The sequence below is a fragment of the Sebastes umbrosus genome, chromosome 1 (assembly GCF_015220745.1).
Source record: "Sebastes umbrosus isolate fSebUmb1 chromosome 1, fSebUmb1.pri, whole genome shotgun sequence".
NCBI lineage: Eukaryota > Metazoa > Chordata > Actinopteri > Perciformes > Sebastidae > Sebastes > Sebastes umbrosus.
In genome coordinates, this window is record NC_051269.1 from 39,430,834 (window position 1) to 39,454,550 (window position 23,717).

A 23,717-nucleotide genomic window follows, 5' to 3' on the forward strand; every position below is an offset into this window, starting at 1 on the left:
ATTTTTATGAATGGGCAACACAGCATGAATTATTTTATCTGTTCAGTGTGCAACAGCAGTGCACATTTAACAAAAAAAAAATCAGACCACTGACAAGCTTTTTGCTTGCTAAAGAAGACCATGACATGCGATTGAAAGCTCCAGAAAAAGCGGTACACTTTGGGTTGAGAATTTTTTTGGTCGACCTGCAGGTTTCAAAGGTCAGAAATGAGCTTTTACACTCAGATACGAGGTAGACATTAGCTAAAAAGCTAACGTTAGCCAAAGACTGTGGCTTAAAGAGGACCTATTATGCTTATTTTCAGGTGCATACTTGTATTTTGGTTTTCTACTAGAACATGTTCACATGCTTTAATGTTCAAAAAACGCTTTAGTTTTCTCAAACCGGCTGTGCCGCAGAACCTCTATTCACCCTCCGTCTGAAACACTCTGTTAGAGCTCTTAGCCCCGCCCCCCTCCCGAAAAGCCCAGTCTGCTCTGATTGGTCAGCTGGCCCACTGTTGTGATTGGTTAACGGAACCAAACTCTTCGGACTCCGCTTTAGCTCCGCTCTGATTCGCTTCGTTCGAGGGCGTGCCAAACTAGCCGCTAGGCAAAGTGTGTTACTTGGTGACATCACCAGGACTTGAATCAAGGCATTTCAGGCTGTTCAGGAGCAGTGTTTCTGTGGGGGAGAGTAACTCAATATGGTATGGACTTTGGGCTTTGTAACTTTGCAGACCTTTTACGTGCACAAAAAACTATATAACACACTAAAGGAAAGGGAAAGAGCACAAAACCATAATAGGTTCCCTTTAAAAGGAAATTATTTCACTGGATATATGAAAATAAATACATTTTCTTTCTATGTAGACAAAGAACCAAAAGAATTTTCACAGACATATTGTCATGAAACAAACAATATATGAAATATAATCATCTTTGTTTTTGTTAAAGGTACAGTGTATTATTTACGGAGCAGATCTGTGTGCTGTTGCAGGATACGTGATATTTCACCTTAGTTGGACTTCAAATGTGACTTGCATTTTGCTGATTTGCGTTCCTGTCAATGAAAATCTTTTCCATGTCCTCAAAGAGTTGCTTTGATCTGTCACGGGTAAACCATTCTAAAAAATGGACCAACCACCATTTCAAACATGAAACGTCGGAGGCCAGATGCGGAGGGTTTTGACGCTGCCCAGGCAGGTTTACTGATGCAAGGTGATGTGATCCCCTTGAGCTTAACACCAGTATGAGTCTGCTTCCTGTGTCAGCTCCTCGGACCTTCGCAGAGCAGCATCTGGTCCTGTTTAGTATCAACACTTGCAGCACTTCCATCAGCCATATCAGACGGTCGGCTACCTCCAGGCTCGCCATCTTTATCAAATTTCCAATCAAGTCAAAGAAGAGAGCATTAAAGGTGTCATGACGGAGAGTTCTTTTTTTGCTGTTTTGACTGCAGTCTTCCTCGGTCTGGCAAACTGCATTACAGACTGTACTTGTGTGCATTGTTTTAAGAGCTCTTGGCCATACTAGACTAACTTCCCTTCTGTTGTGGTACAGTGCTCAAGTTGCCAAGGCAAACATTGGTTTGTGCTGTCAGCCATCAGACTGGCAAAACACTAATGCACACTGCTATTCGGTTATTTTGTGGTTAGTGTGCGGAAATGTCATTGTCTTGTGTTCTGTTGTGCTGCAGGTCAGTTACTCACTGGGAGTATAATGACGACTGAACTGACCTGAGAGACTGCAGAGAGGTATACTGACTGTGGCCCAAAAATGTCTCTTTAGGTTAGTCTGACCTGACACGTTTCACCGCAGGTCACGGCGCTGATGAGTCGGAGGCAGCAGGAGCAGAAAAAGAGCCCGAGAGATGGGTTCCAAAATTCCTCTGCCCTTGACTGTGCGCACTCTGTCAGCGTTGATTCGTTCTGTCATGCTAACTCGTCTCATGACGTAAATCTCCAAAGGACGACTGCGTTGCTGCTCTTTCTCAGACGCCACCTGGCTCGTGTCCTCGCTGACTTTATGGCCGCCACTGGGAAGTACAGACGAAGGCTGCTATGTTTAGTATTTCGTAATATGAAAAGCTGTGTTTAAGATGCTGGCCTTATGACATGTCTTTCCTATATGAATGCAAAAACAAGCCACATTCTTCATGAGCTGAACAGCCGCATTTAGCAGGAAACCCTTTGTAGGGTTTGAGAGGCTTAATCAAAGAAGATTTGCTGCTGTTACTTCACCGAGACTCGTACATATTGGGCATCCAGGTCAACATCGAGCTCCAGCCACCTCCCCTGAGCAGCTCGCATGTGAGCGGAGATTGGACAGAGCAAAAGACAGCTAAATTAGACCCTGCAGATAGCGGTGGAGGGACTTTCCTCTCAGAATCAGCGGGGGAAATGAGGAGTCAGAGAATCAGATGGAGTAGATTAGCGGTCCAGAAGCCAGTGCGGCCGGGGGAAAAAATGTGCCTCTGATGATAATGAGTCTAACAGGGCATCCACTACACCCTCACCGCCGCTCTGCTTCCCTCGTGATGTTGCAGCAAAGGTATTGACCAAGGCGGGCTTTAACCAAAACTATATCCTACAGTAGTCGTGTTGTCGCTGCCGCTGCGTGTATTTCCGTCCCAGAGGTACACTACAAACAGCGGAGCTCAAAGACGTCTTGTGCATCACTCAGAATCAAACGGCATGTGCCCGATCCAGGCTTTGTTTACACATCAGAGAGTCTCCTATCAAGATGGAGGAGGGTGAAAGAAGAACAAAAACACAATGTAAAGTGGAGCTTATCAGCTAACGGGCTGTGATTGTGACAGAGCTCGTTCTCGTCTGTCCTGGAAAGCTCTCAAAATAAACAACTACTGACCTAAAAGCATTCTCCCTGCCATCACCAGACATCACATGGCACGACCCAGCAGAAGTCCACAAACCACTAAATTACATACATAATATTCCCTCGGCCGGACTCTTGAATGTGAATGTGTTGTAAGTGAAAAATCAGCGAAATGTTGAGAGCCTTAGACAAGCCGGCACCAAATAATTGAACGTCACGACTCAATTAAAAGTCATGTCAGTGTAGGTTAGCAGCTGAGCAACAAACTTTGAACGTACAGTAAAAGCAAAAGAACATCTGGATGGACCACTTTGTCTCGTTAACATGGATTCTCCGCACAGGTCCCGGCTTCGTGTTGTTATTTACAAGTCGAACAAACTATTGCACAAGCCAGCGTGAGCGCGCAAGCCCCATAATTGCACAAACCACTGGAAGAGGAAATGTAATCATATACAAAATACAAATTATGGCCCAATAAAGATTAGTTAACAGCATGAACGTATTAAAGTGCTGTGAAAACGGAAGGATTAGCGCAATTACGCTCATTACACAACATCCATCTCTCTGACCTGAGTCTGGGCTAAAAAACACTGAGAACAGGAAGGCGGAATCCATAAAAGTGGAGGAGGGAAAAAGGGAGGATTGTGAGGAATGCTGGAATCTCTTAATGCACACATCCAGGTCGGAGGTAGAAAATAGCAACATGTCTGAACAGCAATGTTGGAGGAATCCTTGAGTGGAGCTAAAGACACAGTCGCCATAGAACTCCCTGTTGCTGCAGGGCTGCTATAAAATGATATAAGTGACACCGACGAACACAATGGAGAAATGTCAAGTGAGAAGATAATGTTTTTCAAAAGGGGAACATCCGCCTCATGAGTCAACTAACACGCTCTCAATCTTATCTGGGCCAGGTTACTCAATGAGCAACCTCTCAGATGATGAGGAGGCTCGGAAAATTAAAAAAAAAAAACTACCCTGGCGTCGATCCAGCTATTTGTTGTTTCTTCAAATTAAAATCAGTTCTGCACAGTTACACAACAGGGAAACCTTCCCAATCAGCAATGATAATGACAAAACATTATCCTCTATTTACTTTTGGAACTTTGAATGCTAATTGCAACACTGGTTACGTGACCATCCATGCGAGTCGAAGCTTCTGAACACCTTGAATTTAAAGGGGACCTATTGTGCTTATTCCTTTGGTGCGTTATATATAGTTGTTTGTGCGTGTAGAAGGTCGGCAAAGTTACAAAGCCGGACGGAGTTACTCTTCCCCACAGAAACACTGCTCCTGAACTGCCTGAAACGCCTTGCTTCAAGTCCTGCCTTTTCTTCTGTAACGTGGTGATGTCACCAAGTAACACATTTGCATAATAGAGTGCTACAGGAATGAGTCCTAAAACCCAAAAATTAGTTAGCATTTTAGCACTTCCGGTTCCCTCCCGATGCTAACTTCCTGGTTGGCCTACAAAAATAAGTCATCCCTGGAGCACTCTATACCTGCCTAGCGGCTACTTTGGCACGCCCTCAAACAAAGCTCGTTAGTCCAAAGGGTTTGGTTGAAAAACAGGTGCTGCAGCCGGTATGATAAAAAGAAAGCGTTTTTTTGAACATTAAATTATGTAAACATGTTCTAGTAGAAACCCAAAATACAAGTATGCACCTGAAAATGAGCACAATAGTTCCTCTTTCAGCAAACTCCGTCGCTGCCGTCGCTTTCAAAAAGCTTTAGATAAAACTCGACTCCATTTGGGCGGATGTTGATGGGGTGATGACGACCGTCGTTATGATGATAATTAGAGAGGCGACAGAGGTGGCGATGAAGGCGGTGGTGGCGATTACAAAGGCTGATTGGGATAATGAGGACGATAATGATGATAACAATTATTACAACAATTAGAGACAGGCGTGTTCTCGCATGACCTCATCTTGTTAACGCCTCATTAGGGAATATTCAGGTTACGCTCAATTGTGTCAGGGCAATTATTTTGAAAGGTTATACACACATAACGAACTGAGTACATGTGGACACAGATACAGATGCTGCTCAATAGAGGCTTGTGTGTGTGTGACGGACCACGAAAGGATCACAAAGTCAGCTCACAATCTGTATGATTTCCCGTTATTTGGCGCATGCAGTGGCACCATGGCAGATTTCTACGAGCAGAAGTCAGCCATCGTGCCAAAACAAAAGAACTGGCTTCCGCGACTTAATTTGAGCGAACAATTTGTCTCTAAGTGGATCTCATGCTGCTGCCTTTAATCACAACTCCTCAAACTACATTTCCATTCCCCTCTGTCTCTCTCTCTCTCTCTCTCTCTCTCTCTCTGGCCCTGTGAGATGACAAACCTGTTTTAAATGGCCAAGTTAAACAGCAATGAACCGACTGAAAAAAAACGATGTCCTTCCTGAATGTACAGCTGAATCACTGGAACAGGAGGACGCTGTAGTTGGTTTTTATGTTTTGACCCTCTCTCAGGCTGAGGCATTTAAGCTCACGCACATCCTTCAGAAGTTCAAGGGGAGAAAAAGTGAAAGGAAATCTGAACACATGACCCTCTTAAAAGATACGCCTCAACTGGCCTTTTGTATTGGCTTCGCTTGACAGACACCAGGTGCAGAAAGAAAAATTCTTAGGGAAGAAGGGGGGTGGGAGGGGGCTCCATTGGATTTAAAAGGCTCTGAGATGGGTTTCACATTAAAAGACATCATCGATCATATCAGACATTTGGAGAAAAGTATGCAAATCACATAACAGCACGCAAAAAGGGACCCTATTTTTTTTATAAGAACAGACGAGCAGCTGAAGAAACTATATTTGATAAATGGTTCTTAAAGTTGAACTGAAATAAAATACATTTTATTTTGCTCATTTGGCAAGAAATGTAATAACCTAAAATACATTTTAATTGTATTTGTTTTTCTGCAGTAATGGCACCCCAACATTAGTGTTCTCCAGGGGGGCGGAAGAAAATGTAAAGGTAGGCTACAGGTAATTTGTTTGGTGCAATATCTGTGTTAACCAGGTTAACCAGCTTGGGGGCTGATGTTGTTGCTTAGCCATCTGTGATTTCTACATCTACGTGACTCCATAGATTACTCCATGGCTTGATTCGAATCATTCGAGTTTTGACAGTCAAGTCATTTGAAATCAACACAAATGGACCCACGGACGGGAGACAGCTAACGTTAGCTAGATGCTCTTTAACACAGCACTGAGTGTGTGGAATGACTCGGGATGGATTTTGAAATAACATGAATAATAAGTAACGTCTAATGGAAATTGGTACTAACATAAGCAATCTAGGTTAACTAGCTTCCACTTTTCGAGTGGATGCCAGTAAGCATAGCTTTCTAGCTTCCATTCTTGAGTAGAAACTAGTTAGCCCAGGAAAGTTGACAGCAAGACGGTTATTCCCAAATGTTGAATGTTGTAAAGGGACAGACATCTTTAATGCTTATAGGCGGTGGTGGTATATGATTATGACATCAAGTCAGTAGTGCATCACAGAAATTGACAGCTCGTCTTCTAGCAACACTGGCACTCAAATATCCGTCAACCGCTGCCATGGGGAAAAGCCAACCGGAGGCCTGAAGCTTCTACACTGTTTCCACAAATGTGTCCAAAAATGGTTTTATCCTCTTTTGAAAAAAATGTAATGCACAATAGCTGCATTGTCATTATAAATGACTAGTGCAGTGCAGTGCAGCAGTGGGGCAAAGCCATTCAGAGCGTGTATCCGTTTGAAGTGGGCCGATTGTTTGGCCCCCTGGAGTGCTGCTTGCAGCGTTCTTGATAACAGGGAAGTGAAGAAGAGTTTGGTTGTAACGTTAGTATATCCAGCATCCAGCGGCAAAAGTGAACTGTAGTCAATGAGCCGCGGCCTGTAAAGACTCGACTCAGTCCACAGAGCCCCGAAGCCCACCTGCTGCACAGAGCTCCGTTTGCTTGTTTATTCAAAGTTTATGAATATTGGACCTGTCTGTTGCGTGTCCAAATTGCACCAACTCTGACACTGCATGTCCTTGGGTTACTGGCTATACACCCACCAAGTAATAAGAAGATCAGATGAATGGCTCTTGGGATATGTGAAGGACACACACACACATACACACAAACAAACAGACAGATAATACTTGCTTTATAGTTCCTAAAAGAAGTTAGGAGTTAGACTTAAAAAGGATTTTCAGCGTGAACATACAAAAACATACTAGAAGCTGTGCACAAATATTCAGACACCCACACACACACACACACACGCACGCACACACACGCACACACACGCACGCACACACACGCACGCACGCACGCACGCACGCGCACGCACGCGCACGCACACACACACACACACACACACACACACACACACACACACACACACACACACTCCGAAGCGAAAAAGAAAGACAGGCTCTAATAGGAGATAATGGATTCTGGGTCAACACCTGGTAATCCTTACATCAGTGAAGGGGAGGGCCTTGACATTTTCCAGAAAGTGCCATACAACATGCCTATAATAAGAAGGTCAACTATATTTCAAATCGGGGCAGGCTGGAACAAAGAAAGCACACAAACAACAATATGTGAAGCCTTCAGATTTGAGATTGAAAAACGAACACATTACTCCGTATAATACCGAAGGCAACGCTGTAAAGAAGGAATAACTTGTGAAATCAAATTGCGTGTTTTCATCTGCGGCAGCCACAGCCTCTGTTGGAAATGTTGAATGGATCTTTTTAATCACTGGGTTGGTGATTTGAACTTTCTAACCAGATAATCTTGTTTTGGCAATGGCAGTAAAATGTTCTGCCTCGGCTGCATTTATAGGCTGGCTTTTGGTTGTGTTTGTGTGCGTGCGCGCGTGCACGTGTGCAACCACAGTCATTAAATGAAATAGCATATGTAGTCGATGTTACAGATGATTTCTCTATTTATAGACGTGTATGGAGGATATGGCTGAGTTGACCCAAAAGAACTTTTTTCCTTCAGGATGGTCTGTTCTATGTTCAGAGACAGCAAATTTTGGTTCAATTCCTTTGTAGGCAAATTGAAAATCCCAGTGTAACTCTGATGCCAAATTAGAGCAAACAAGCTTCAAAGGACAGAGAGCTAGTCATCTCAGCCACTAGTGTTATTTTCAGTCCCCGGCCCAATCTGATTGGCTGTGATACGGGCGGGAGAGAGTGAGGGGCCAGGGATGATAGAGGACTCCTGTGTTCTTTGCTGCGAGTCTGGCAACACAATAACGCCCCCTGCTGTCTGACCGATCCCACCCTCCACCCACCCCTCACATACACACACACACACACACATCACACACACACCCTGCTGTTCAAGCCCCCCAGGCTGGCTACTGAGCGTCTCGCCCGGCATGGTGTGCGACCTCAGGACTCAGCCGCTCTCCTCTTCATGTAAGACCCATCACAATAATGAACTCCCCGACCCCTCGACCCCTTTTCCTCACCACACAGACTCTCACGAAAAAAAAAAAATACACAAACTCGCCAGAGCTGTGCATTCCTCACGGTTTGGCTCGGAGAGAAAAAAAGAAACCCTCCGAACCACATCTGGTTTTGCTTTGCTGAGATCTCTCCCCACATTCAATTGGGTCTTAAAAATACGGTTTCAAGTAATAAATGGAGGGTTGTGCTGCTTATTTGTACACTGTATGATGAAATTACAAGGGCTGTAATTGGTTACTTCCATAATTGCGTTGAAAGTAATTTATGTTCTGCCGTAGGGAGGCCAAATGAGATAAACTGAGATGATAATAGCAGTGGAATAAGTAAACATTTATTGGATCTTCTCTGTGGATCCTGTCATTTAAGCTCCAGGAACATTTGTGCAAGCAAGCACTGATGGAATTGGTTAGGGCGGTGGCATGCTGGAGCGTGTGCATGTGTGTGTGTGTGTGTGAGACACTGACTCGTACTATTATTAGAGAGCCACTGGAGGGCAGTGAAAGTACTATGTGTGGCCGGCAGGATCATCACTGTTCAAGTATGTGCATGTAAGCCCGGTAAACAATCAGCAGGGTGTGAAAGAGAGGTCACGCATCATTGGCTTATAAACACAAACATGGAGCTCTGCCTTGTCTCCTTCTCTGTGCTTTCCCATGACCTGCTGCCGTGCAAATACAGGAGGGACTGCAGAGCAATCGCTGGAAATATTCAAACTGTGATGGACACATATGAAATTGGCTGTGAGACTTTGTTGTTTGTGCCTGTGATACAGCATGTGATGTGCAGAAGTAAAAGGGTTCAGTGCTACAAAAGCTTTCTGAGCAGAGAGTTAACGTTATGGCCGCGCCTGTACAATAATAACAGCTTGTTGCTGCCGTTTCTCCGGGGACCAGTTTCTTTTGTATGGAAATTAACTGAGACAACTGTAGAAGGGAATAATCCCGCTGTAGTAATAACAACATAATGGAGCCGTGGAAGTTAAACAGACGTGCCGTATACAATGCCGCTGTTGAATATATCTTTCGTCAGGCCCTGTATTGTACGTCCAGACTTTCCACTGATTGGCAGGCAAACAAAACAGTTTTTGGGTAACGGCAGTAATTGTATTGTTAAAAACCCACCAACAGGCTGCAGCTCTCCATGCAAGAATTATCTGTCTTATAGTGGAGGAATATCACAAAGTGTGCCAAATGACCGTTTACAATGCCACCACGTTTTGATGTGAAACTCTCAATCTGAGGACTGAATAAGAGAATCTTTTTGAAATCGAGGGCATTTTGGGTGCCGGATCACATTCCACACAGTTGACTACACTGCTTCCCGAGAGGACAAAGGCAGCCCCATTGTATTAAAAATTCAAGGCCGGTGAGGTGAAATTGCATTTGGAGTCAGGGCGCGCGGCGGCAGGAGAACCCGTGGGCTGCTGGGTAAACTGGATTTACGTTTGGAACCTTAACAGTTAAAGCTTAAGCCTGCTCTTCAAAAGGAAAGTGTCTTTTTAGTGCAAATCGCAGCACACCGCTCAACGGCTCAGGTCACGTGCCGACATCTCGTATTATAGGTCACACATGGAACGACCTCAACTTTCACGAAAATCTCACTCTGACAGCAGCGGACAGCTGATCAAGTTGACACCTTTTTTTCCCCTTCCCGGCTGTCATTCACCTGTTTATTCGCATTACATCAGTGGGCAACCCCCTGTGGGACCGCATCATAAAGTTGACAGGTAGCATCGCTGTTCTCCTCCAGCCTCGGCTAACCTTGCACATTCCCACCCTGAAAACACTGTTTGCATTGATTGCTTTTGTGATATCCTACAAAAACCCAAATGTCCTTCAAAGTGGTTTGGCTTTTTATTGTTTGCTATTGCGATGCAGATCACTGCAGAGCACCCTGCCCAAGCAATGACCCATTAAAGATGTGAGAGGATCCATCTGGCAAGGGGGGTATTGGGAAAAGATTTTCAAAAACTCTCAATCTGGTTATGTAAAGGCACACGCAGCGATGCTTTCGGGTCATCGTAGCAAGCGTGGCTGCAGTGCAATCTAATGTGGATCCTAATAACACCCTGGTGCCCTTGAGGTAGAGGCAAATGACAAGCATGCTGCAATTCAGAGGATTATTACTATTCACATTACTAAGGTCCCACTTATGGGAAAACATGCATTTTTCTTTGGTGAAATTCTATCACAGACACATTTAGGAACACAATCAAATATGAGCTGATGGTGGTAACGGTGTGAGTTTCTGTCTCACACACAGAAGTCATTGTGCTATGCTATGTGTATCATAAAGAGAACGCGGCGAGATCAACAACAACGGATTGACAATGGTGCCAAGAGGATATCTCAGGGCCAATTTGCTGAAGAAAGATCCGGCATCTGAGCAGCTGATCCCTTCAGATACTGTGAGCACAAAGCTCATTTTCAGCTCCTTACAAAGATATTCCACCCGCCCAGGCTTTGTGTTTTTCCGCATTACCTTCCCAAGGTCATTGGGGGGAAACCGTCGGCATTCAGTTTACAACTAACAGGTTTAATAAGACAATCTGAAATCCATACTTAGTTACGGAGGAATACGAGGCAGATGAAATACTGTACTGTGTGTGCGGAGAGGTGTTTACATTCTCGAGGGGAGAGAAGTTGTTTTGCAGATATTGTAGTAAATCATACATATTCTAGTAATCCATTATGTCATAAAACTTTTCCTTTTTTTTGCAATGAAACATCTATGCATGCAAAAATCTGCACGTTGCATATATTTATGCACTCTCAATTTCTCAACATCAAAATAAGGTAGAAAAATGAATAAAAACAGAGGTTGAAATGATGTTATTTTTACATATTTTCTAAAGCAGCTATGTCCTGTGATTTGATATGTCATGGAAAGTAACATCTTTACCAGTATCTACTAAGCTACAGCAGCGTAAGCCAAAATATTTTAAGTGGAAATGCTTTAATTTAGAAATCCAACTGAAATGAGACGCACTGTTGACAGATGTGTCGTGTTGAGGACGGACTCACAAGCCTACAGTTTGTCAGAGATTGAAATTAGTGTATGAATGTAAAGTCTTTAAAGTATCAAACACTGACCTCCTGGCTTGAAAAGTGGCTGTGAAAAGGTTTAGTTTTCCTGTTCACAAACAACAGAAGATTGCGGTCAGCGAGCTTTCCTGTCAGCTACAATGGATTTAATTAGATACAAGTTTTCTACAACTACTCCTGCAGCATAATCCACTTCTCCACTGTCCATCTGTATTATCAGTATGTTCCAAATGGTCATTGTTTTGCCAAATTCGGTTACATCACCCTCCTCAACGCTCTGTAGTGTATGTAGCCATATTTTAGCTAAGTGATGATAATTGCAATATACTGAGCATACGGATGAAAAGACAAGTGGATTGTGCTGCAGCAGAAGTTTGAGAAGTTATTGTGGACATTTTAAAACTCATGTCTGCTGGGAAGATTTGTAGTCAACATGGGCTTCGTCCGCCAACTGTTGAAAGTTACTCTACTCTACTGACATTTGTAATAACACAAATTACCAAAAATCGTTTCTTGGAACATTACGGAACATGTGGAGTACTAAGTTTTTAAAAACAATCTGATATTGTTGCTTATTCATTATATCTGCTTTTAGTGGCCCATAATGAACACCATTTCCCATAATCTAAAAGTCTAAAAAATGACTTCAGAATGCTGCATTCATGTGGTGTCTGAATAATCTTCTAGAAAGTCGAGGTCTCGCCTATTTTTGACGCGAGCCGCGTATGGTTCACAGCAACAACAGACAGTTAAAGTGATCTATTGACTGTGTATTGACATCATATCAGCAACATAACTACAGCTCCAATGTCTCTATCTGTAGAAAATGTTATAAAGTAAAAACTTTTTTTTAAATCAACACTCCCTGCTTTCATTCAAAATGAAAGCCCTCAAGTGTTTTTTTCTGGGGACAGAATTCCTTCATTTGTTAACATAAGGATTTTATTCTGAAATATGTGCCGGACAGTGTTGTAGAACATGCAGTGACTTGGAGAGCTCCATGAATAAATAACGTATGGGGTTTTAATTGTGGATTATTACTATTATTTACAAACTACCACACGTTTCCTAACCTTTCTCTGTCTAAAATAAATATAAATAACATTTATAATGAAATGAAATGGCTATTATGAAAGAATGTATTATGTATGTATATGTATATATATATACATATGTAATATGTAGAAAGAAAGGGCTGACAGCAGGAGCTGCAGCAGCAGAAACGCAGCTGAAACGCAGCTGGTGTGAACACCCAATGCGTGACAATGCGTTCCGAGTGTGGACGAAGCGCTACTCTGGATATGGGACTCCGAGGAGCACGTGAATGCAGCAGAAGAGAGCATTGGTGGATGCCATAGATATGGACAAAACCATCATGGGAGCTGTAGTTTTTTTGTATACTAACAAAATGAATCATTATTTAACTTTAAAATCACAAAGGTTTCAAATTCTAATAGCAAGTGCTGCATTGTCTTTGACTGATGAAAGAAATTCTTAATGAGAGATTGCATTGAGTTACAGAGGCCAGTGGAACAGAAGCTCGTCCGGACGTGACGCCGTTACTTCAGCTCTCTAATCAAGCCAACTACAGCTGCTGCTCTCTCCAGGAAGACCCCGCTAACTGCTAACTTTTTACAGCCACAAATCCTTCTCGAGCCTACAGATGGTGAGTGTTTTTAAACTCAACAGATCAATTCTAAACATAAAACCTCCCTCCGTGCTTTTATCCTCAGATATATTCTCTAACGTTAAGCTTGTGTACTGGGTCCATAGATGTGTTTACACAGGCAGTGAGAGACCTACAGTGGATGATGTGTAGTTTCCACCTTTGAAGTGCCATGCTTCATCCCCGGCGCACCCCTGGAGAATACCGTGTTGAAACTAATGAAAAGGGAGAAAATGAACTGAGTTGTGCTAAGCGTTCGTAGTATGATGAGTGTCTGTCATGCATATACATGAGAAATCACACTAACTGGATAGGATATGCGTGAGACACTGTGAGGCACACTGACCACACAGAAACCAAGAATGGTGAGGCCAGATGATGGTTTATGGTCGAGCTTCCTGTTTTGCGTTTTATCTCAGATTGCTTTCAACAGAGCCTCTCCTGGGCTGTGCCATGCATCTGCCATGCTATCAATCTCCCGTCTTCATAACCAGTGGCAGTGTTAGGGGCTGTCTGCAAGATGAGCACAGAGGCTCAATGGAATAAAGCTGTGAATTTGTATGTGGCTGAGTGGGTGTGTTTGGCTACATTCGGCTCAGTTTTGAATCGCTGCTTATATCTGATGTTCTTGGATCGCTGTCCCATTCTATTCTAGGATGCATCTGATACCAATATGAGCTGACAGCGATGTGGAGAAGATGACAGACAAAAGATGTCATATTTGTATTTGTACTTATACATCTCTTGCTTGTTTGAACACATTTTGGTTAAACTTCAACCTCGGACTCAACTGAGGCATCCCCCCCAGATACTCAAACAGGTATTTGACTTTGCTGCATCTGTGTATATTAAAATTATACTCATTATCACCTGATAGATATGGATTTAAGTGACCAAATACAAGGTATGCAGACTGAAAGCCCCAGAAATTGATTTTTACCACATTTTATGCAGATCAGAACTGCTCATTATTTTTTGTGTTTATTTTTCGACATAAATAAATCAGAGGGTTTCCTGGTGAATTTATTTTGATTATTTAAAAAAAAAAAAAATGAAAATGAGATTTGAAAAATAAATAAATAAATAAATCAATAATACAAAAACCTGGCTATCAAATATTTCAAAATACCCTTTAGGGTGTTTTCATGCCTCATTTTTATATTCAATTAAAGATGAAATCAGTGATTCTAATCCAAAACACTTTTTTGTCTCCTCTGTTCTGTGTGTGCACTGAAAAAAAAAAAATCTAGTGTTCATACACAGCTCGGCTCTGTAAATGGGAAATCAGGACAAGGGGATTGACGTATAAAGACAAAGGCAGTGGGAGTGAGAGGGACAGTAAATATAGCACATGCTAATTTTCTGAACGAGCAATGATAGAAGGGGGGTATTTGTTTGGGTGTTGAGTTCAAATCAGTGTCCGAAATCAACTTTTTGACTCACCGGTAAATCCACCGGCCGAACATATTTTTTACCAAAATAATAAATAGTTTTTTGTGTCACATATACGTCTGTTTCAGTACATTTCATTGAATTAATAAGGTATTATGTTGAATACAACCTTAGAGAAGAGGCCAGCAAAATAATTTAAATATATTGACGGTTTATTTATTTAAACCTGAACACTAGGCTTGGGCGGTATCTATTTTTTTATACCATCCTGACGTTTCTCTGGGTATAGGCTACTCTACTGTATATGATGATATCTGTGTAAAAAAAAAAAAAGCTGAGCAAAACTCGGAGGAGTGGCTTGTCACTAAAATGAGAATAGCTGGTCCACCTTAACAGTCAGCCCACCTGGGCCGTTGTTGTCGCTAACTTTGGGGCTAACCTCCTTCACTTTAATCAGCAGGTAGCAAGAAAGTCATGGGAACTTGGCTCGTGTCTTGAGGAGTTGTAGCATTTATTCACCGACAGTCTGAACTGTACACACGCACACTGCGCTTCTACGTTCATTAACATTAACTATAACATTACTGCTAATTTCATACTCGGCGTCAGTCACACGCTCGCTCCCTCTCTCTCAACCGGACACTCGTTAACGTTGCAATACACTGGCTGAAAGAAACCCGTCTCGTCTCGTCTTCACCCCAAAAAACACATGAACTCTCTAGTAAACAAACACAATGTGTGACATGTGCCCGTTCCCCCATCCCACCTCTACTGAAATTATATCTCTGCATACTCGCTAACGTTAAGCACACAGTGTGTGTGTGCGTGTGTGTGTGTGTGTCGAACTCCAACAAACCTAATTTAGTAGTTTTATTGCCTAAACCCAAAGAAGTTGTTTCTTGTGAAGACGGAAGTTTATTTTGAAAACACTGTATCCATGTAACGAGCATGAAAATGTTTATTTTTCTGTAAAAAATGGTGCAAACCAAAAAGCCTTCAATATAATAATGCAACGCTGAGCAGGTTGGCTTCATTCACACCCAGCAGAAATCATTAGATCAGTGTCATCATGTCAGATAGAATATACTGTGACTAAATAACACTGTTTTCCACAGCGTGAATGCAGTCTTTATTGGAATGCCAGCGTGTGCAGGTGTGTGTACGGTGCACACATTTCAATAACAGAATACGACCGCCCCTGCCTTTACGCCTGACGAAGTAAAAAGCACAGAAATGTAGGGCATAGCTCTTAACCCTTTTGACAAGCTGAGTTAGCGAACATCAAACTGGCTGTGCTTTGGCACAGTTATTGAGCAAATGTGAGGAGGGAGCTCCTCCCCTATCTTTTGAAGTGTCCAAATTATGATCGAGGGAGAAAAAAAAAGCCCTCCCAGGCCTGGTCTGATAAAGCAAGATTGAAACCTTATCGATTTTCGGGTTATTCGAAAGCGGATATAAAATATCCAGAGCGGAGAGGACTCGGGGAGTGCTGAGCACAGTTGGTTGAGACACTGGATTCCTTCCTACTCTTGTCACAGCATCCTTCTGTGCCCCGGGCCTCCTATCGCCACGCACTGTGGTGCCGGCAGTTAGTGCGACAGCTGGTCTCCATGCTTGCCTCCACTCTCTGTCCCAGAACACCCAGCTACTACGGTCTCTCATCAAGTCCTCTGAGCCAATCCGGGCTTTCATTTCCTGACAGCTGACAGCTGATGTGCCTCTACAGATGCTAGTTTAAATCATTCATATGGCTCTCCGCTGCTGAAGATACATCATGCTCCTGGGAAGCACTGAGATGTCTTTTCCTATCATTTTTTTGTTGTTTTGTTTGTGGATTGGACCTTACCTAGTTCATTAGTCAGCCAGTGGGGGTATTTTCAGATTGGGACTGCTTCCATCAGCTGTAATGCAGATATGACACAGCGCTCATAAGCCTGATAAAGCCATGGCTCATAGCAGTAGGCTGCAGAGGCTCAGGGAGACTTCCTACTGCGGAGTCACGGGGCTTTGGTAGTTTCCACTTGATTAAGCCCAACTCAATGCACTCGGCTCTTGCTTTAATTTAAAAATTGCACGGGGAAAAAAAAATGTAATGAGAAAGTCAAATTCATAGATATGATGTAATTGACTTTGCTGAACATCTAGGAATCCGAAGGAGTTTGATTAGTGGAACCTAATCATAGTTTAATTAGTGGACTTAGACCAGATACAGCTTCCACAGAGGATCCTACGGAGCAGCGGATCAAGAAGGCGGCGGCGGCGGCAACAGACAGTGATTGAGATGTCATTTATGTTAACATCTCATCGTGCTGCAGCTCTCCATCTCCTCTTTGCCTGATTTCATCTACTCTCCATTCTCAGATTTGTATTCACCATTGCACCCTCTTCCTTGATTGCAAGCTGCTCCGCTAATAGAGTACATTGTATCTCAAGCGGCTGCTGACAGCCAAAGAAAGCTCTCAGCCTTATACTTATCTTGTCAGGGTTTTTCCGCTCCATCTTTACCTCATGTTTGTTATATACCAGCGCGCCTTTCAAGGTATCCTGGAAGGCCTCCTGCAGCATCATCTGCTGCTGTCTGTCCATCTCTCTCCTCTTTTTTATCCACTGATGTTTTCTCGTTTATCACAAGGAGTATTTGTACTTTTTGTACAATTTTTCCTCAAATAATATAGTTTTCTGCATGGCAATTTTACTTTGAATTGGAATTGCATTGCAGGAAAGTGAAATGTCCTTGGTTGGATTCATGCCCAGGATTTTGCAGTTACATAAAGAGCTCATGCCTGAGACCACTGGGCCACCAGAACTCACCCTTTGTGTGACATTTTAACTTGTGTTAATGTTATTATCCACAGGGAGGGACTGCGAAAGGTCCGCAACAACAAACTCTGCTTCAGGTGTTTTGAAGGCGTCTTTTTCCCACATGATTTCTGCTAATTTACATCTGTGCCATGTGTCGGCCTCACTTTCATCCGCAACACGACACTGTTGATCTATGTCACGGCGGGCGTGGATAGATTTTCCCTTCCATTTTCTCCTTTGTGATTGTACACAAGCCACCGATAGCTAATTCCGAGCCCAGTGAGGTGCAACGGTGCACCGCTGCTACCCAGTTAACAAGGTTATTGATTTGGAAACCACCCTCTAAGTATGGTCGCTCCTCAAAAAAACACACTAATTGCTATTTATTCCTTACTTTAATGTGGCATAGTGGCTGATAATCCTTACAAGATCCAGCAGACTACTTTAAACTCGGCACATCAAAGCGAGGAGAATATGTTAAGAGGGATACTTTGATGAAAAATAATACCTCAAACAAACACAGCTCGCTCCTATTCCCTTCTCAAACAACGGACCACCTGTACCTGCTCGAGGAAGAAGGAAGACGCGGCGCCGCGGCGAGAAAATGAATCTCCTGGTGACGGGAGAGCACCCGTGTGTTTTCTAGTTCTCTCTGCTGAATTTGAGGCAGCCCAACAAGTATGTCCCACATACACAGAGCAACAATCATTTATCTGCGTGCTTCTAACAAGACATCATAAATCTCAACCCTGTAGCCGCTTCACAAGACAACACCCGCAATAGAGTGGCATCCTCCCTGGCGCTCCCTCCTCCCCTCGCATTAATCTATCTGTGTGCATGCACCCCGGGTCATCCATTAACCGTCCCAGTTTCTGTCTCCCCCATTTTACTGAAAAAAACCCCCATCCTGGCAGGCCTCTCAGACAGTCAACATCAAGCTCTCAAAAACACAGGCACGTAGTTCAAGGTTCCATCAGTTGTGGGACCACCAAAGACGCGAGCGCGGGGTGTATAATCGAGAACCGGAATGAGCCTTCAGGTGATTAATCCATAGGCACCCTGCTTCTTCCAGATGGCATTTCACCGGGGGGACGAGCATTAAAGTCTATGGACCTTGCTGTTACTGCCACCGGTCTATCGCCGCCTCCTCGGTTAAAGCCGCCCGTCGAGATCCATTCACCCCTTGCCCCCCGTGATGTCACTCCCGCCCACTCCATCCATACAGATTTATGCTTGTGCACATATGAAGGAGGTATTGACATTTAAATCAAGCAGAAGGATTAGCGGGAGCAGACAGCTGCTACTTAAGATAGACACTTATATCCATAAAAACTAGACATGTATTACAGACCTCCAATATTCAGTGTTTGGTCTGAAATCGGCACCTCTGAGAAATGTTGGCCCTGGCATCCCCGCTGCGTGTCATGCTCCACATATTGCACATTTTCTGGATACCTGTGACACACATATATATGAAGGGATCAATGATACTCCCTGGTGGAAGGTTTAATAATGAAATGTAGCATTCATATGCAGTACATGACCCGATACTCGAGCTGTGTGGCTGCCGGTAAGCAGAGTGGTAATTGTCATGGGAGGGTCCGTATTGAACCTGATCATCGGCACTTTACATGTTCTGAAGAAATTGCTTTCCACCCAGCTGAAATTACAGGCAGCTTATCGGGTGCATACTTCATATACTGTTGGCAGAAGTGGCTGGATAACCCTATAAATCACCATGCACACATGGTTAAGCAGCGAAAGCTCCCCATAATTTGTCTTGGTGAGAAAGTAGGGGTTTTTGTTGGATAGCAAACCATCTGGACAACCGGAGAACATGTCCAAACCCTGTCTCCTCGAAATTACATCCATAAACTACTAATTTGCAACAGCAAATATGTGTTTTGAGAGAAACAATGTCGCCCCAAATAAAATGTTTAATCAGCATAATAAGGAAACATTTTTATGAATGTGTCTGCAAAGACGGCAGATATTCATACTGAATGTATCAGAAAAACTTTGACTTTATTTCTGTCACATAGGTTGCGTCCGAAATCCCATTCTAACATGCCATTTAGTACACTAAAACAGTATGTAGGATTATATGTATGTCCGAAACCTTAGTATGAAACAATAGTACACGAATTGCATACTATTTCCGATGAAATATTCCAGTATGCAACGTTGGACACTACGGTAGCATAAATATCCCACAATGCAATGCGGTAGTGACGACAACTTTCATAACGGTTGTTGACGGACGGCTCTGTAACATCAATAACGCGTCAAACAAAGTATAAGATTTTACTTTGCTAGGTGTAATTTATATATATTAAATTAATTCAAACTTTGATTCTCACAAACCGTCGTTTCGGTTGCATGACGTTGGCATGGGTTACCATGGTTACACGTCTCTAACCGGCACGGAGGCTCTCAGGAAGTGACGACGTAAATTACTGCTAAGGGCGTCCGAAAAGATACATACTACTGTTTGTTCACAGTTCAAAGTATGTTGAACGATAGTACACATACTGAGTATGTAGTGCATAGTATGTGATGTCGAACAAAGCCATAGGTCCATATAGTGGCGTAGGCATAAATTCGATTATGGATGGGCCAGTACAAAATTGGGTGGGCCATCTATATTTTAATGTTTTAAATTATTATTTAAATTATAAATTTAAAATAAATCTCACAGGATAAGGGCACGGTAAAGACCTGAACACAAGCTATAATCACTGAGCCTTCCTTCTCTGCTAAACAGCCTCGTTCTGAAAGGTACACAGTTAAAACAATCAAAGAGCTGACAGAACAATGGCCAAGCATCAGGGAGAGGAAAACACTGACTTTGTCAAAAAAGAAGCCTATTATTAAATGCATGATTGTTAAAAATTAAAAAAAATAAATACACATTACAGAGATTTGTATTAAAAGTCCCTAAAAATAACAAGAAAACTCATCTCTGATTAATTATTCACAGGAAATAATCTGCTCAAAATTCATCCGAATCGCTCGTTTTACACAAACTTCCTGCAGTTATTGAATTCACTATTTGGGTTAATTGTACAGTCTATCAGTTGTTCGGTACTGTTATTGTTGTGCATTGAATATAATATGAAATATCCATAAAATATCTCACTTAGTCAGGGGTCGTCAGTTTACTCAATGATAGAAAAGGGGTACCTTAAGGAAAAAGGTTGGGAACCATTGGCCTATACAACATGCTCAACCAACAGAAGGTTGTACACAACAGTATAGACAACAACTTGCCTATGATATCCTCATCAGGCTGAATATATTATTTGCAGATTGCAGAACCGGCAGTGCATGGGCTTTACAGTGCAGTGGCATCTAAACATAAACCCAAACAGTAGAGAATATGTGATCTACTGCATGACATAGCATACATCTGACAGAAATCACATTGTTACTTCAGTACCAGGGTCAGCTCACCTTCTGCATAACAGCAAATGCCAAGTTTACACAAATCAGCAGTAAAAGGAAATCAAAGAATGAAAACAGCTGAGCATTGTTTGCATTAAGAAAGAACAAAACACTCCTTCATTGATATTAAATCAACCACCACATACAATCAAATTTGGCTGAAAAAAATGCACAAAAAATGAGCAACTAATTTATAATAATGTTGCCTATTAACAGTACACACCATTACTTAACGTATAATCTATTCAAGGTGCTGAAACAGTGAAAAACGATGACTACCTGTGTTGTCTTCATGGCCTAGCATTGAATACAGAGATTATATCATCATAGTCCAAAGAGACACAGAGTTCCTTTTCAAGGGACAAGAGGGCCAGGTCATATTTTCACATGAACTTGAACAGTTCTATAAAGTTTCCATCTGTATTGTCTTTGTGTCCACACAGGGGACGGGGGACGTTCAGCTTGGCACAAAACAGTATAACAATCAAAAAACGCTTTTAGATGGATAGTTCATGGCATCACGGTTCGTTTGATTTCACTCATTTCCTCATCTGCATTTTGGTTAGTTGTCTTGCCCTGTAGCTTCTGACACTTGTGCAGTGAAATGGAGTGATGTATATCTCATACCTGGCTGACGTACCTACAGTAGGTGCTTCCAGTCCACGGACCCAGCTGGGAAATGTCTGCACAGTTTATAAAGACGTCCTTGTTTACACTGTATTCCAACTGAGAAAACTGTCCATACCACGTTGATGAGAAGCACCTTGACTTCCCATTCTTGACAGGGAAATAGCTTTAAATCCATTGCAGATAGATCAGCGGTAAACCCGCATCAGGCTGACCGGAAGAGAGCACTGGCACCCGGGGAGCAAGTGGCCGCCGGGCTGGGATGGGCTAACCTTCTTGTTTGCTAACGAGTCTGAAGAATCGGGCTGGTGGACTCAGCTGGTGGAGGTAGTGGCGTGTCTTCTTCCTCAACTCTTAGTTTTTTTTAAAATAACACATTAAAGAACTTTATTTAGCCATTGTTGTGGCGGTTATGGTTAGCTAGCTAGCTGGCTAAAAACAGTCCAAGGTGTCTGCCTGTCAGAACCGGGTCGGAACCATGGCAACCAGTTAGTTCCGGCTGGCTGCCGACAACTTGTTTTAACAGCTCTATTTTAATCAGAAGACACTTTAAACACACACATACAACTCAACAAGAAATCAAATTTATATTTATTTCTTTTCTTACATACATTTTTTATATTTTTGTAACAAAATATATTATTGATCAAACTTGGCTGGGTGAGCCAGTGCCTCCTAGGTCCAATACTGGCCACGCGCCATATCAGATCAAATAATAAATAATGTATTTGTTTTTTTCTACAGTGTCCACTCATAACAACTAAAGCATGATTACTAACTTCAAGGTTATGCTATGGTTGGTTAAAGTTACAATCCTTAAGATTTTCATAACATCAAACCCAATTTTTGATTGGGAGGCTTTTATTTTGCTATAGGTACATATTTACATTCATTAATCATACTCATAGACTTTATATAAAGATGGATGATACGTCTCCACTTCCTCCCACTGTATAGAAGTGAAGTCAAAGTATCCCGTATACGGAAGCTGCCATCTTATGCTTAAGAGGTCATTTGGAGCCAGAGTCTGGTGCAGTAGTGATCGGGCGGTGGAGCCACAGTATCAAGGTCCCACCCATACACCCACCCGAACCAATTGCAAGCTGAGCACGGCCAAAGCTTGTCAACGAAAGAGACTCACAGCTGTCAATCTACCTTTTTATAGTAAATAACTAATTAAAACCAAATTTATCAGAAAAGTGAACAATTGAACATACATCAGCGTGAAAAAATTACCTAAAATGACGGAAACCATTTTTGGGAAACATATATTTGACTTGTACTTTGATTTTTTTAGTTTGGTGCATGTCCATCCGCTAACATGGATGGGGCGGGGTTTATGACCTAAAGGCCTACTGCAGCCAGCCGCAGGTCTTGTCTAGATGGTATCCTGCAATTTGTGAAATTCTTGTGAGATGGTTAAGGTTAGGCATTGGTCTTGAATAGTTAAGGTTAGGACAGATCGTCAGGCAGCGAGTCTCGCAAGAGTTTTTGCAAGTTTTTAGGATTTGTGGGTTACCATCTGGACACGACCCCAGCCACCAAGGGACCAATGAAGATGTTTTGGGATTCACTTTTGGGGAACTGTCATCATCCATCTTTACATACAGTCTATGGCTATACTATAGCATTATGCATTATTATATGCATTGTTGGTGGCAGAGTTCGCCATGTCGCACTGGATTCAAATGGTGTGCACAAGTTATTCCCAGGAAATGACACATGCATGAACTGGAAGAAGCCTGTGTGTGTGTATATTGGAATGAATTTGTACACATGCGTAGGCTTCTTCAGAATTTCACGTAATAATGGAATCTGGAAAATATTTGTGTAGAGCAATTTATAAAGAAGGCATCCAATTTTCATGGCCGACCAACTAGGGAAATACATTTTTTGATAAAGTAGCTGCTCAAAGCATGTTTCCTACCCCCAGTGACATGTTAGATTGCACAGCACTCTGGGACTTGTACGTTTTTAGCATTACCACCACTGACCACTGGCGTCACTTTATCAACGAACAGAAATCTTCATAATTTTAGCTTTGAGGTTAAGGAAAGGTCGTGGTCTGGTTTACTGATTGAAAACGTCAACGTTGACTTGAAGGACGAGACGGGACGTGTTTACTTACATTTAACCAAAACCACAATCTTTCCAAACCATAACTAGGCATTGTGTCTTTCCAATATAATCTTCCATGTTCACAGGAAACATACAGTTTCCACTCCCTACATGCATACAGTCTCTTTTCAAAATAATCTTCCAACATTGGTTTACTTAGTTTTTAGGTTTACTTACGTAACAAAACTACTTGATTAGGCTTAGGAAAAGATCATGGTTTGGGTTAATATAAGTATGTTTGTTACATAACTTGCATTGGTAAAGTACGGCAGTTACGAAATACAAAACTAAGGTGAAATAAGTCAACATTGACTTGGTTCACATCGGACACAAACAGTGG

At 42.4% G+C, this 23,717-nt stretch overlaps 1 long non-coding RNA gene across 1 annotated transcript in view; it reads right to left on the minus strand.

Moving 5' to 3' along the window:
• Positions 1-20,932, minus strand: part of LOC119490543 — a 41,292-nt gene extending 20,360 nt beyond the window's left edge. Inside the window, exons 1-2 of the long non-coding RNA XR_005207433.1 lie at positions 20,912-20,932; positions 18,540-18,643 (exon numbers count right to left, since the gene is read on the minus strand). This is a non-coding gene — a long non-coding RNA (uncharacterized LOC119490543). The remainder of the gene's footprint in view (positions 1-18,539; positions 18,644-20,911) is intronic.
• Between the last annotated feature and the right edge of the window lie 2,785 nt (positions 20,933-23,717).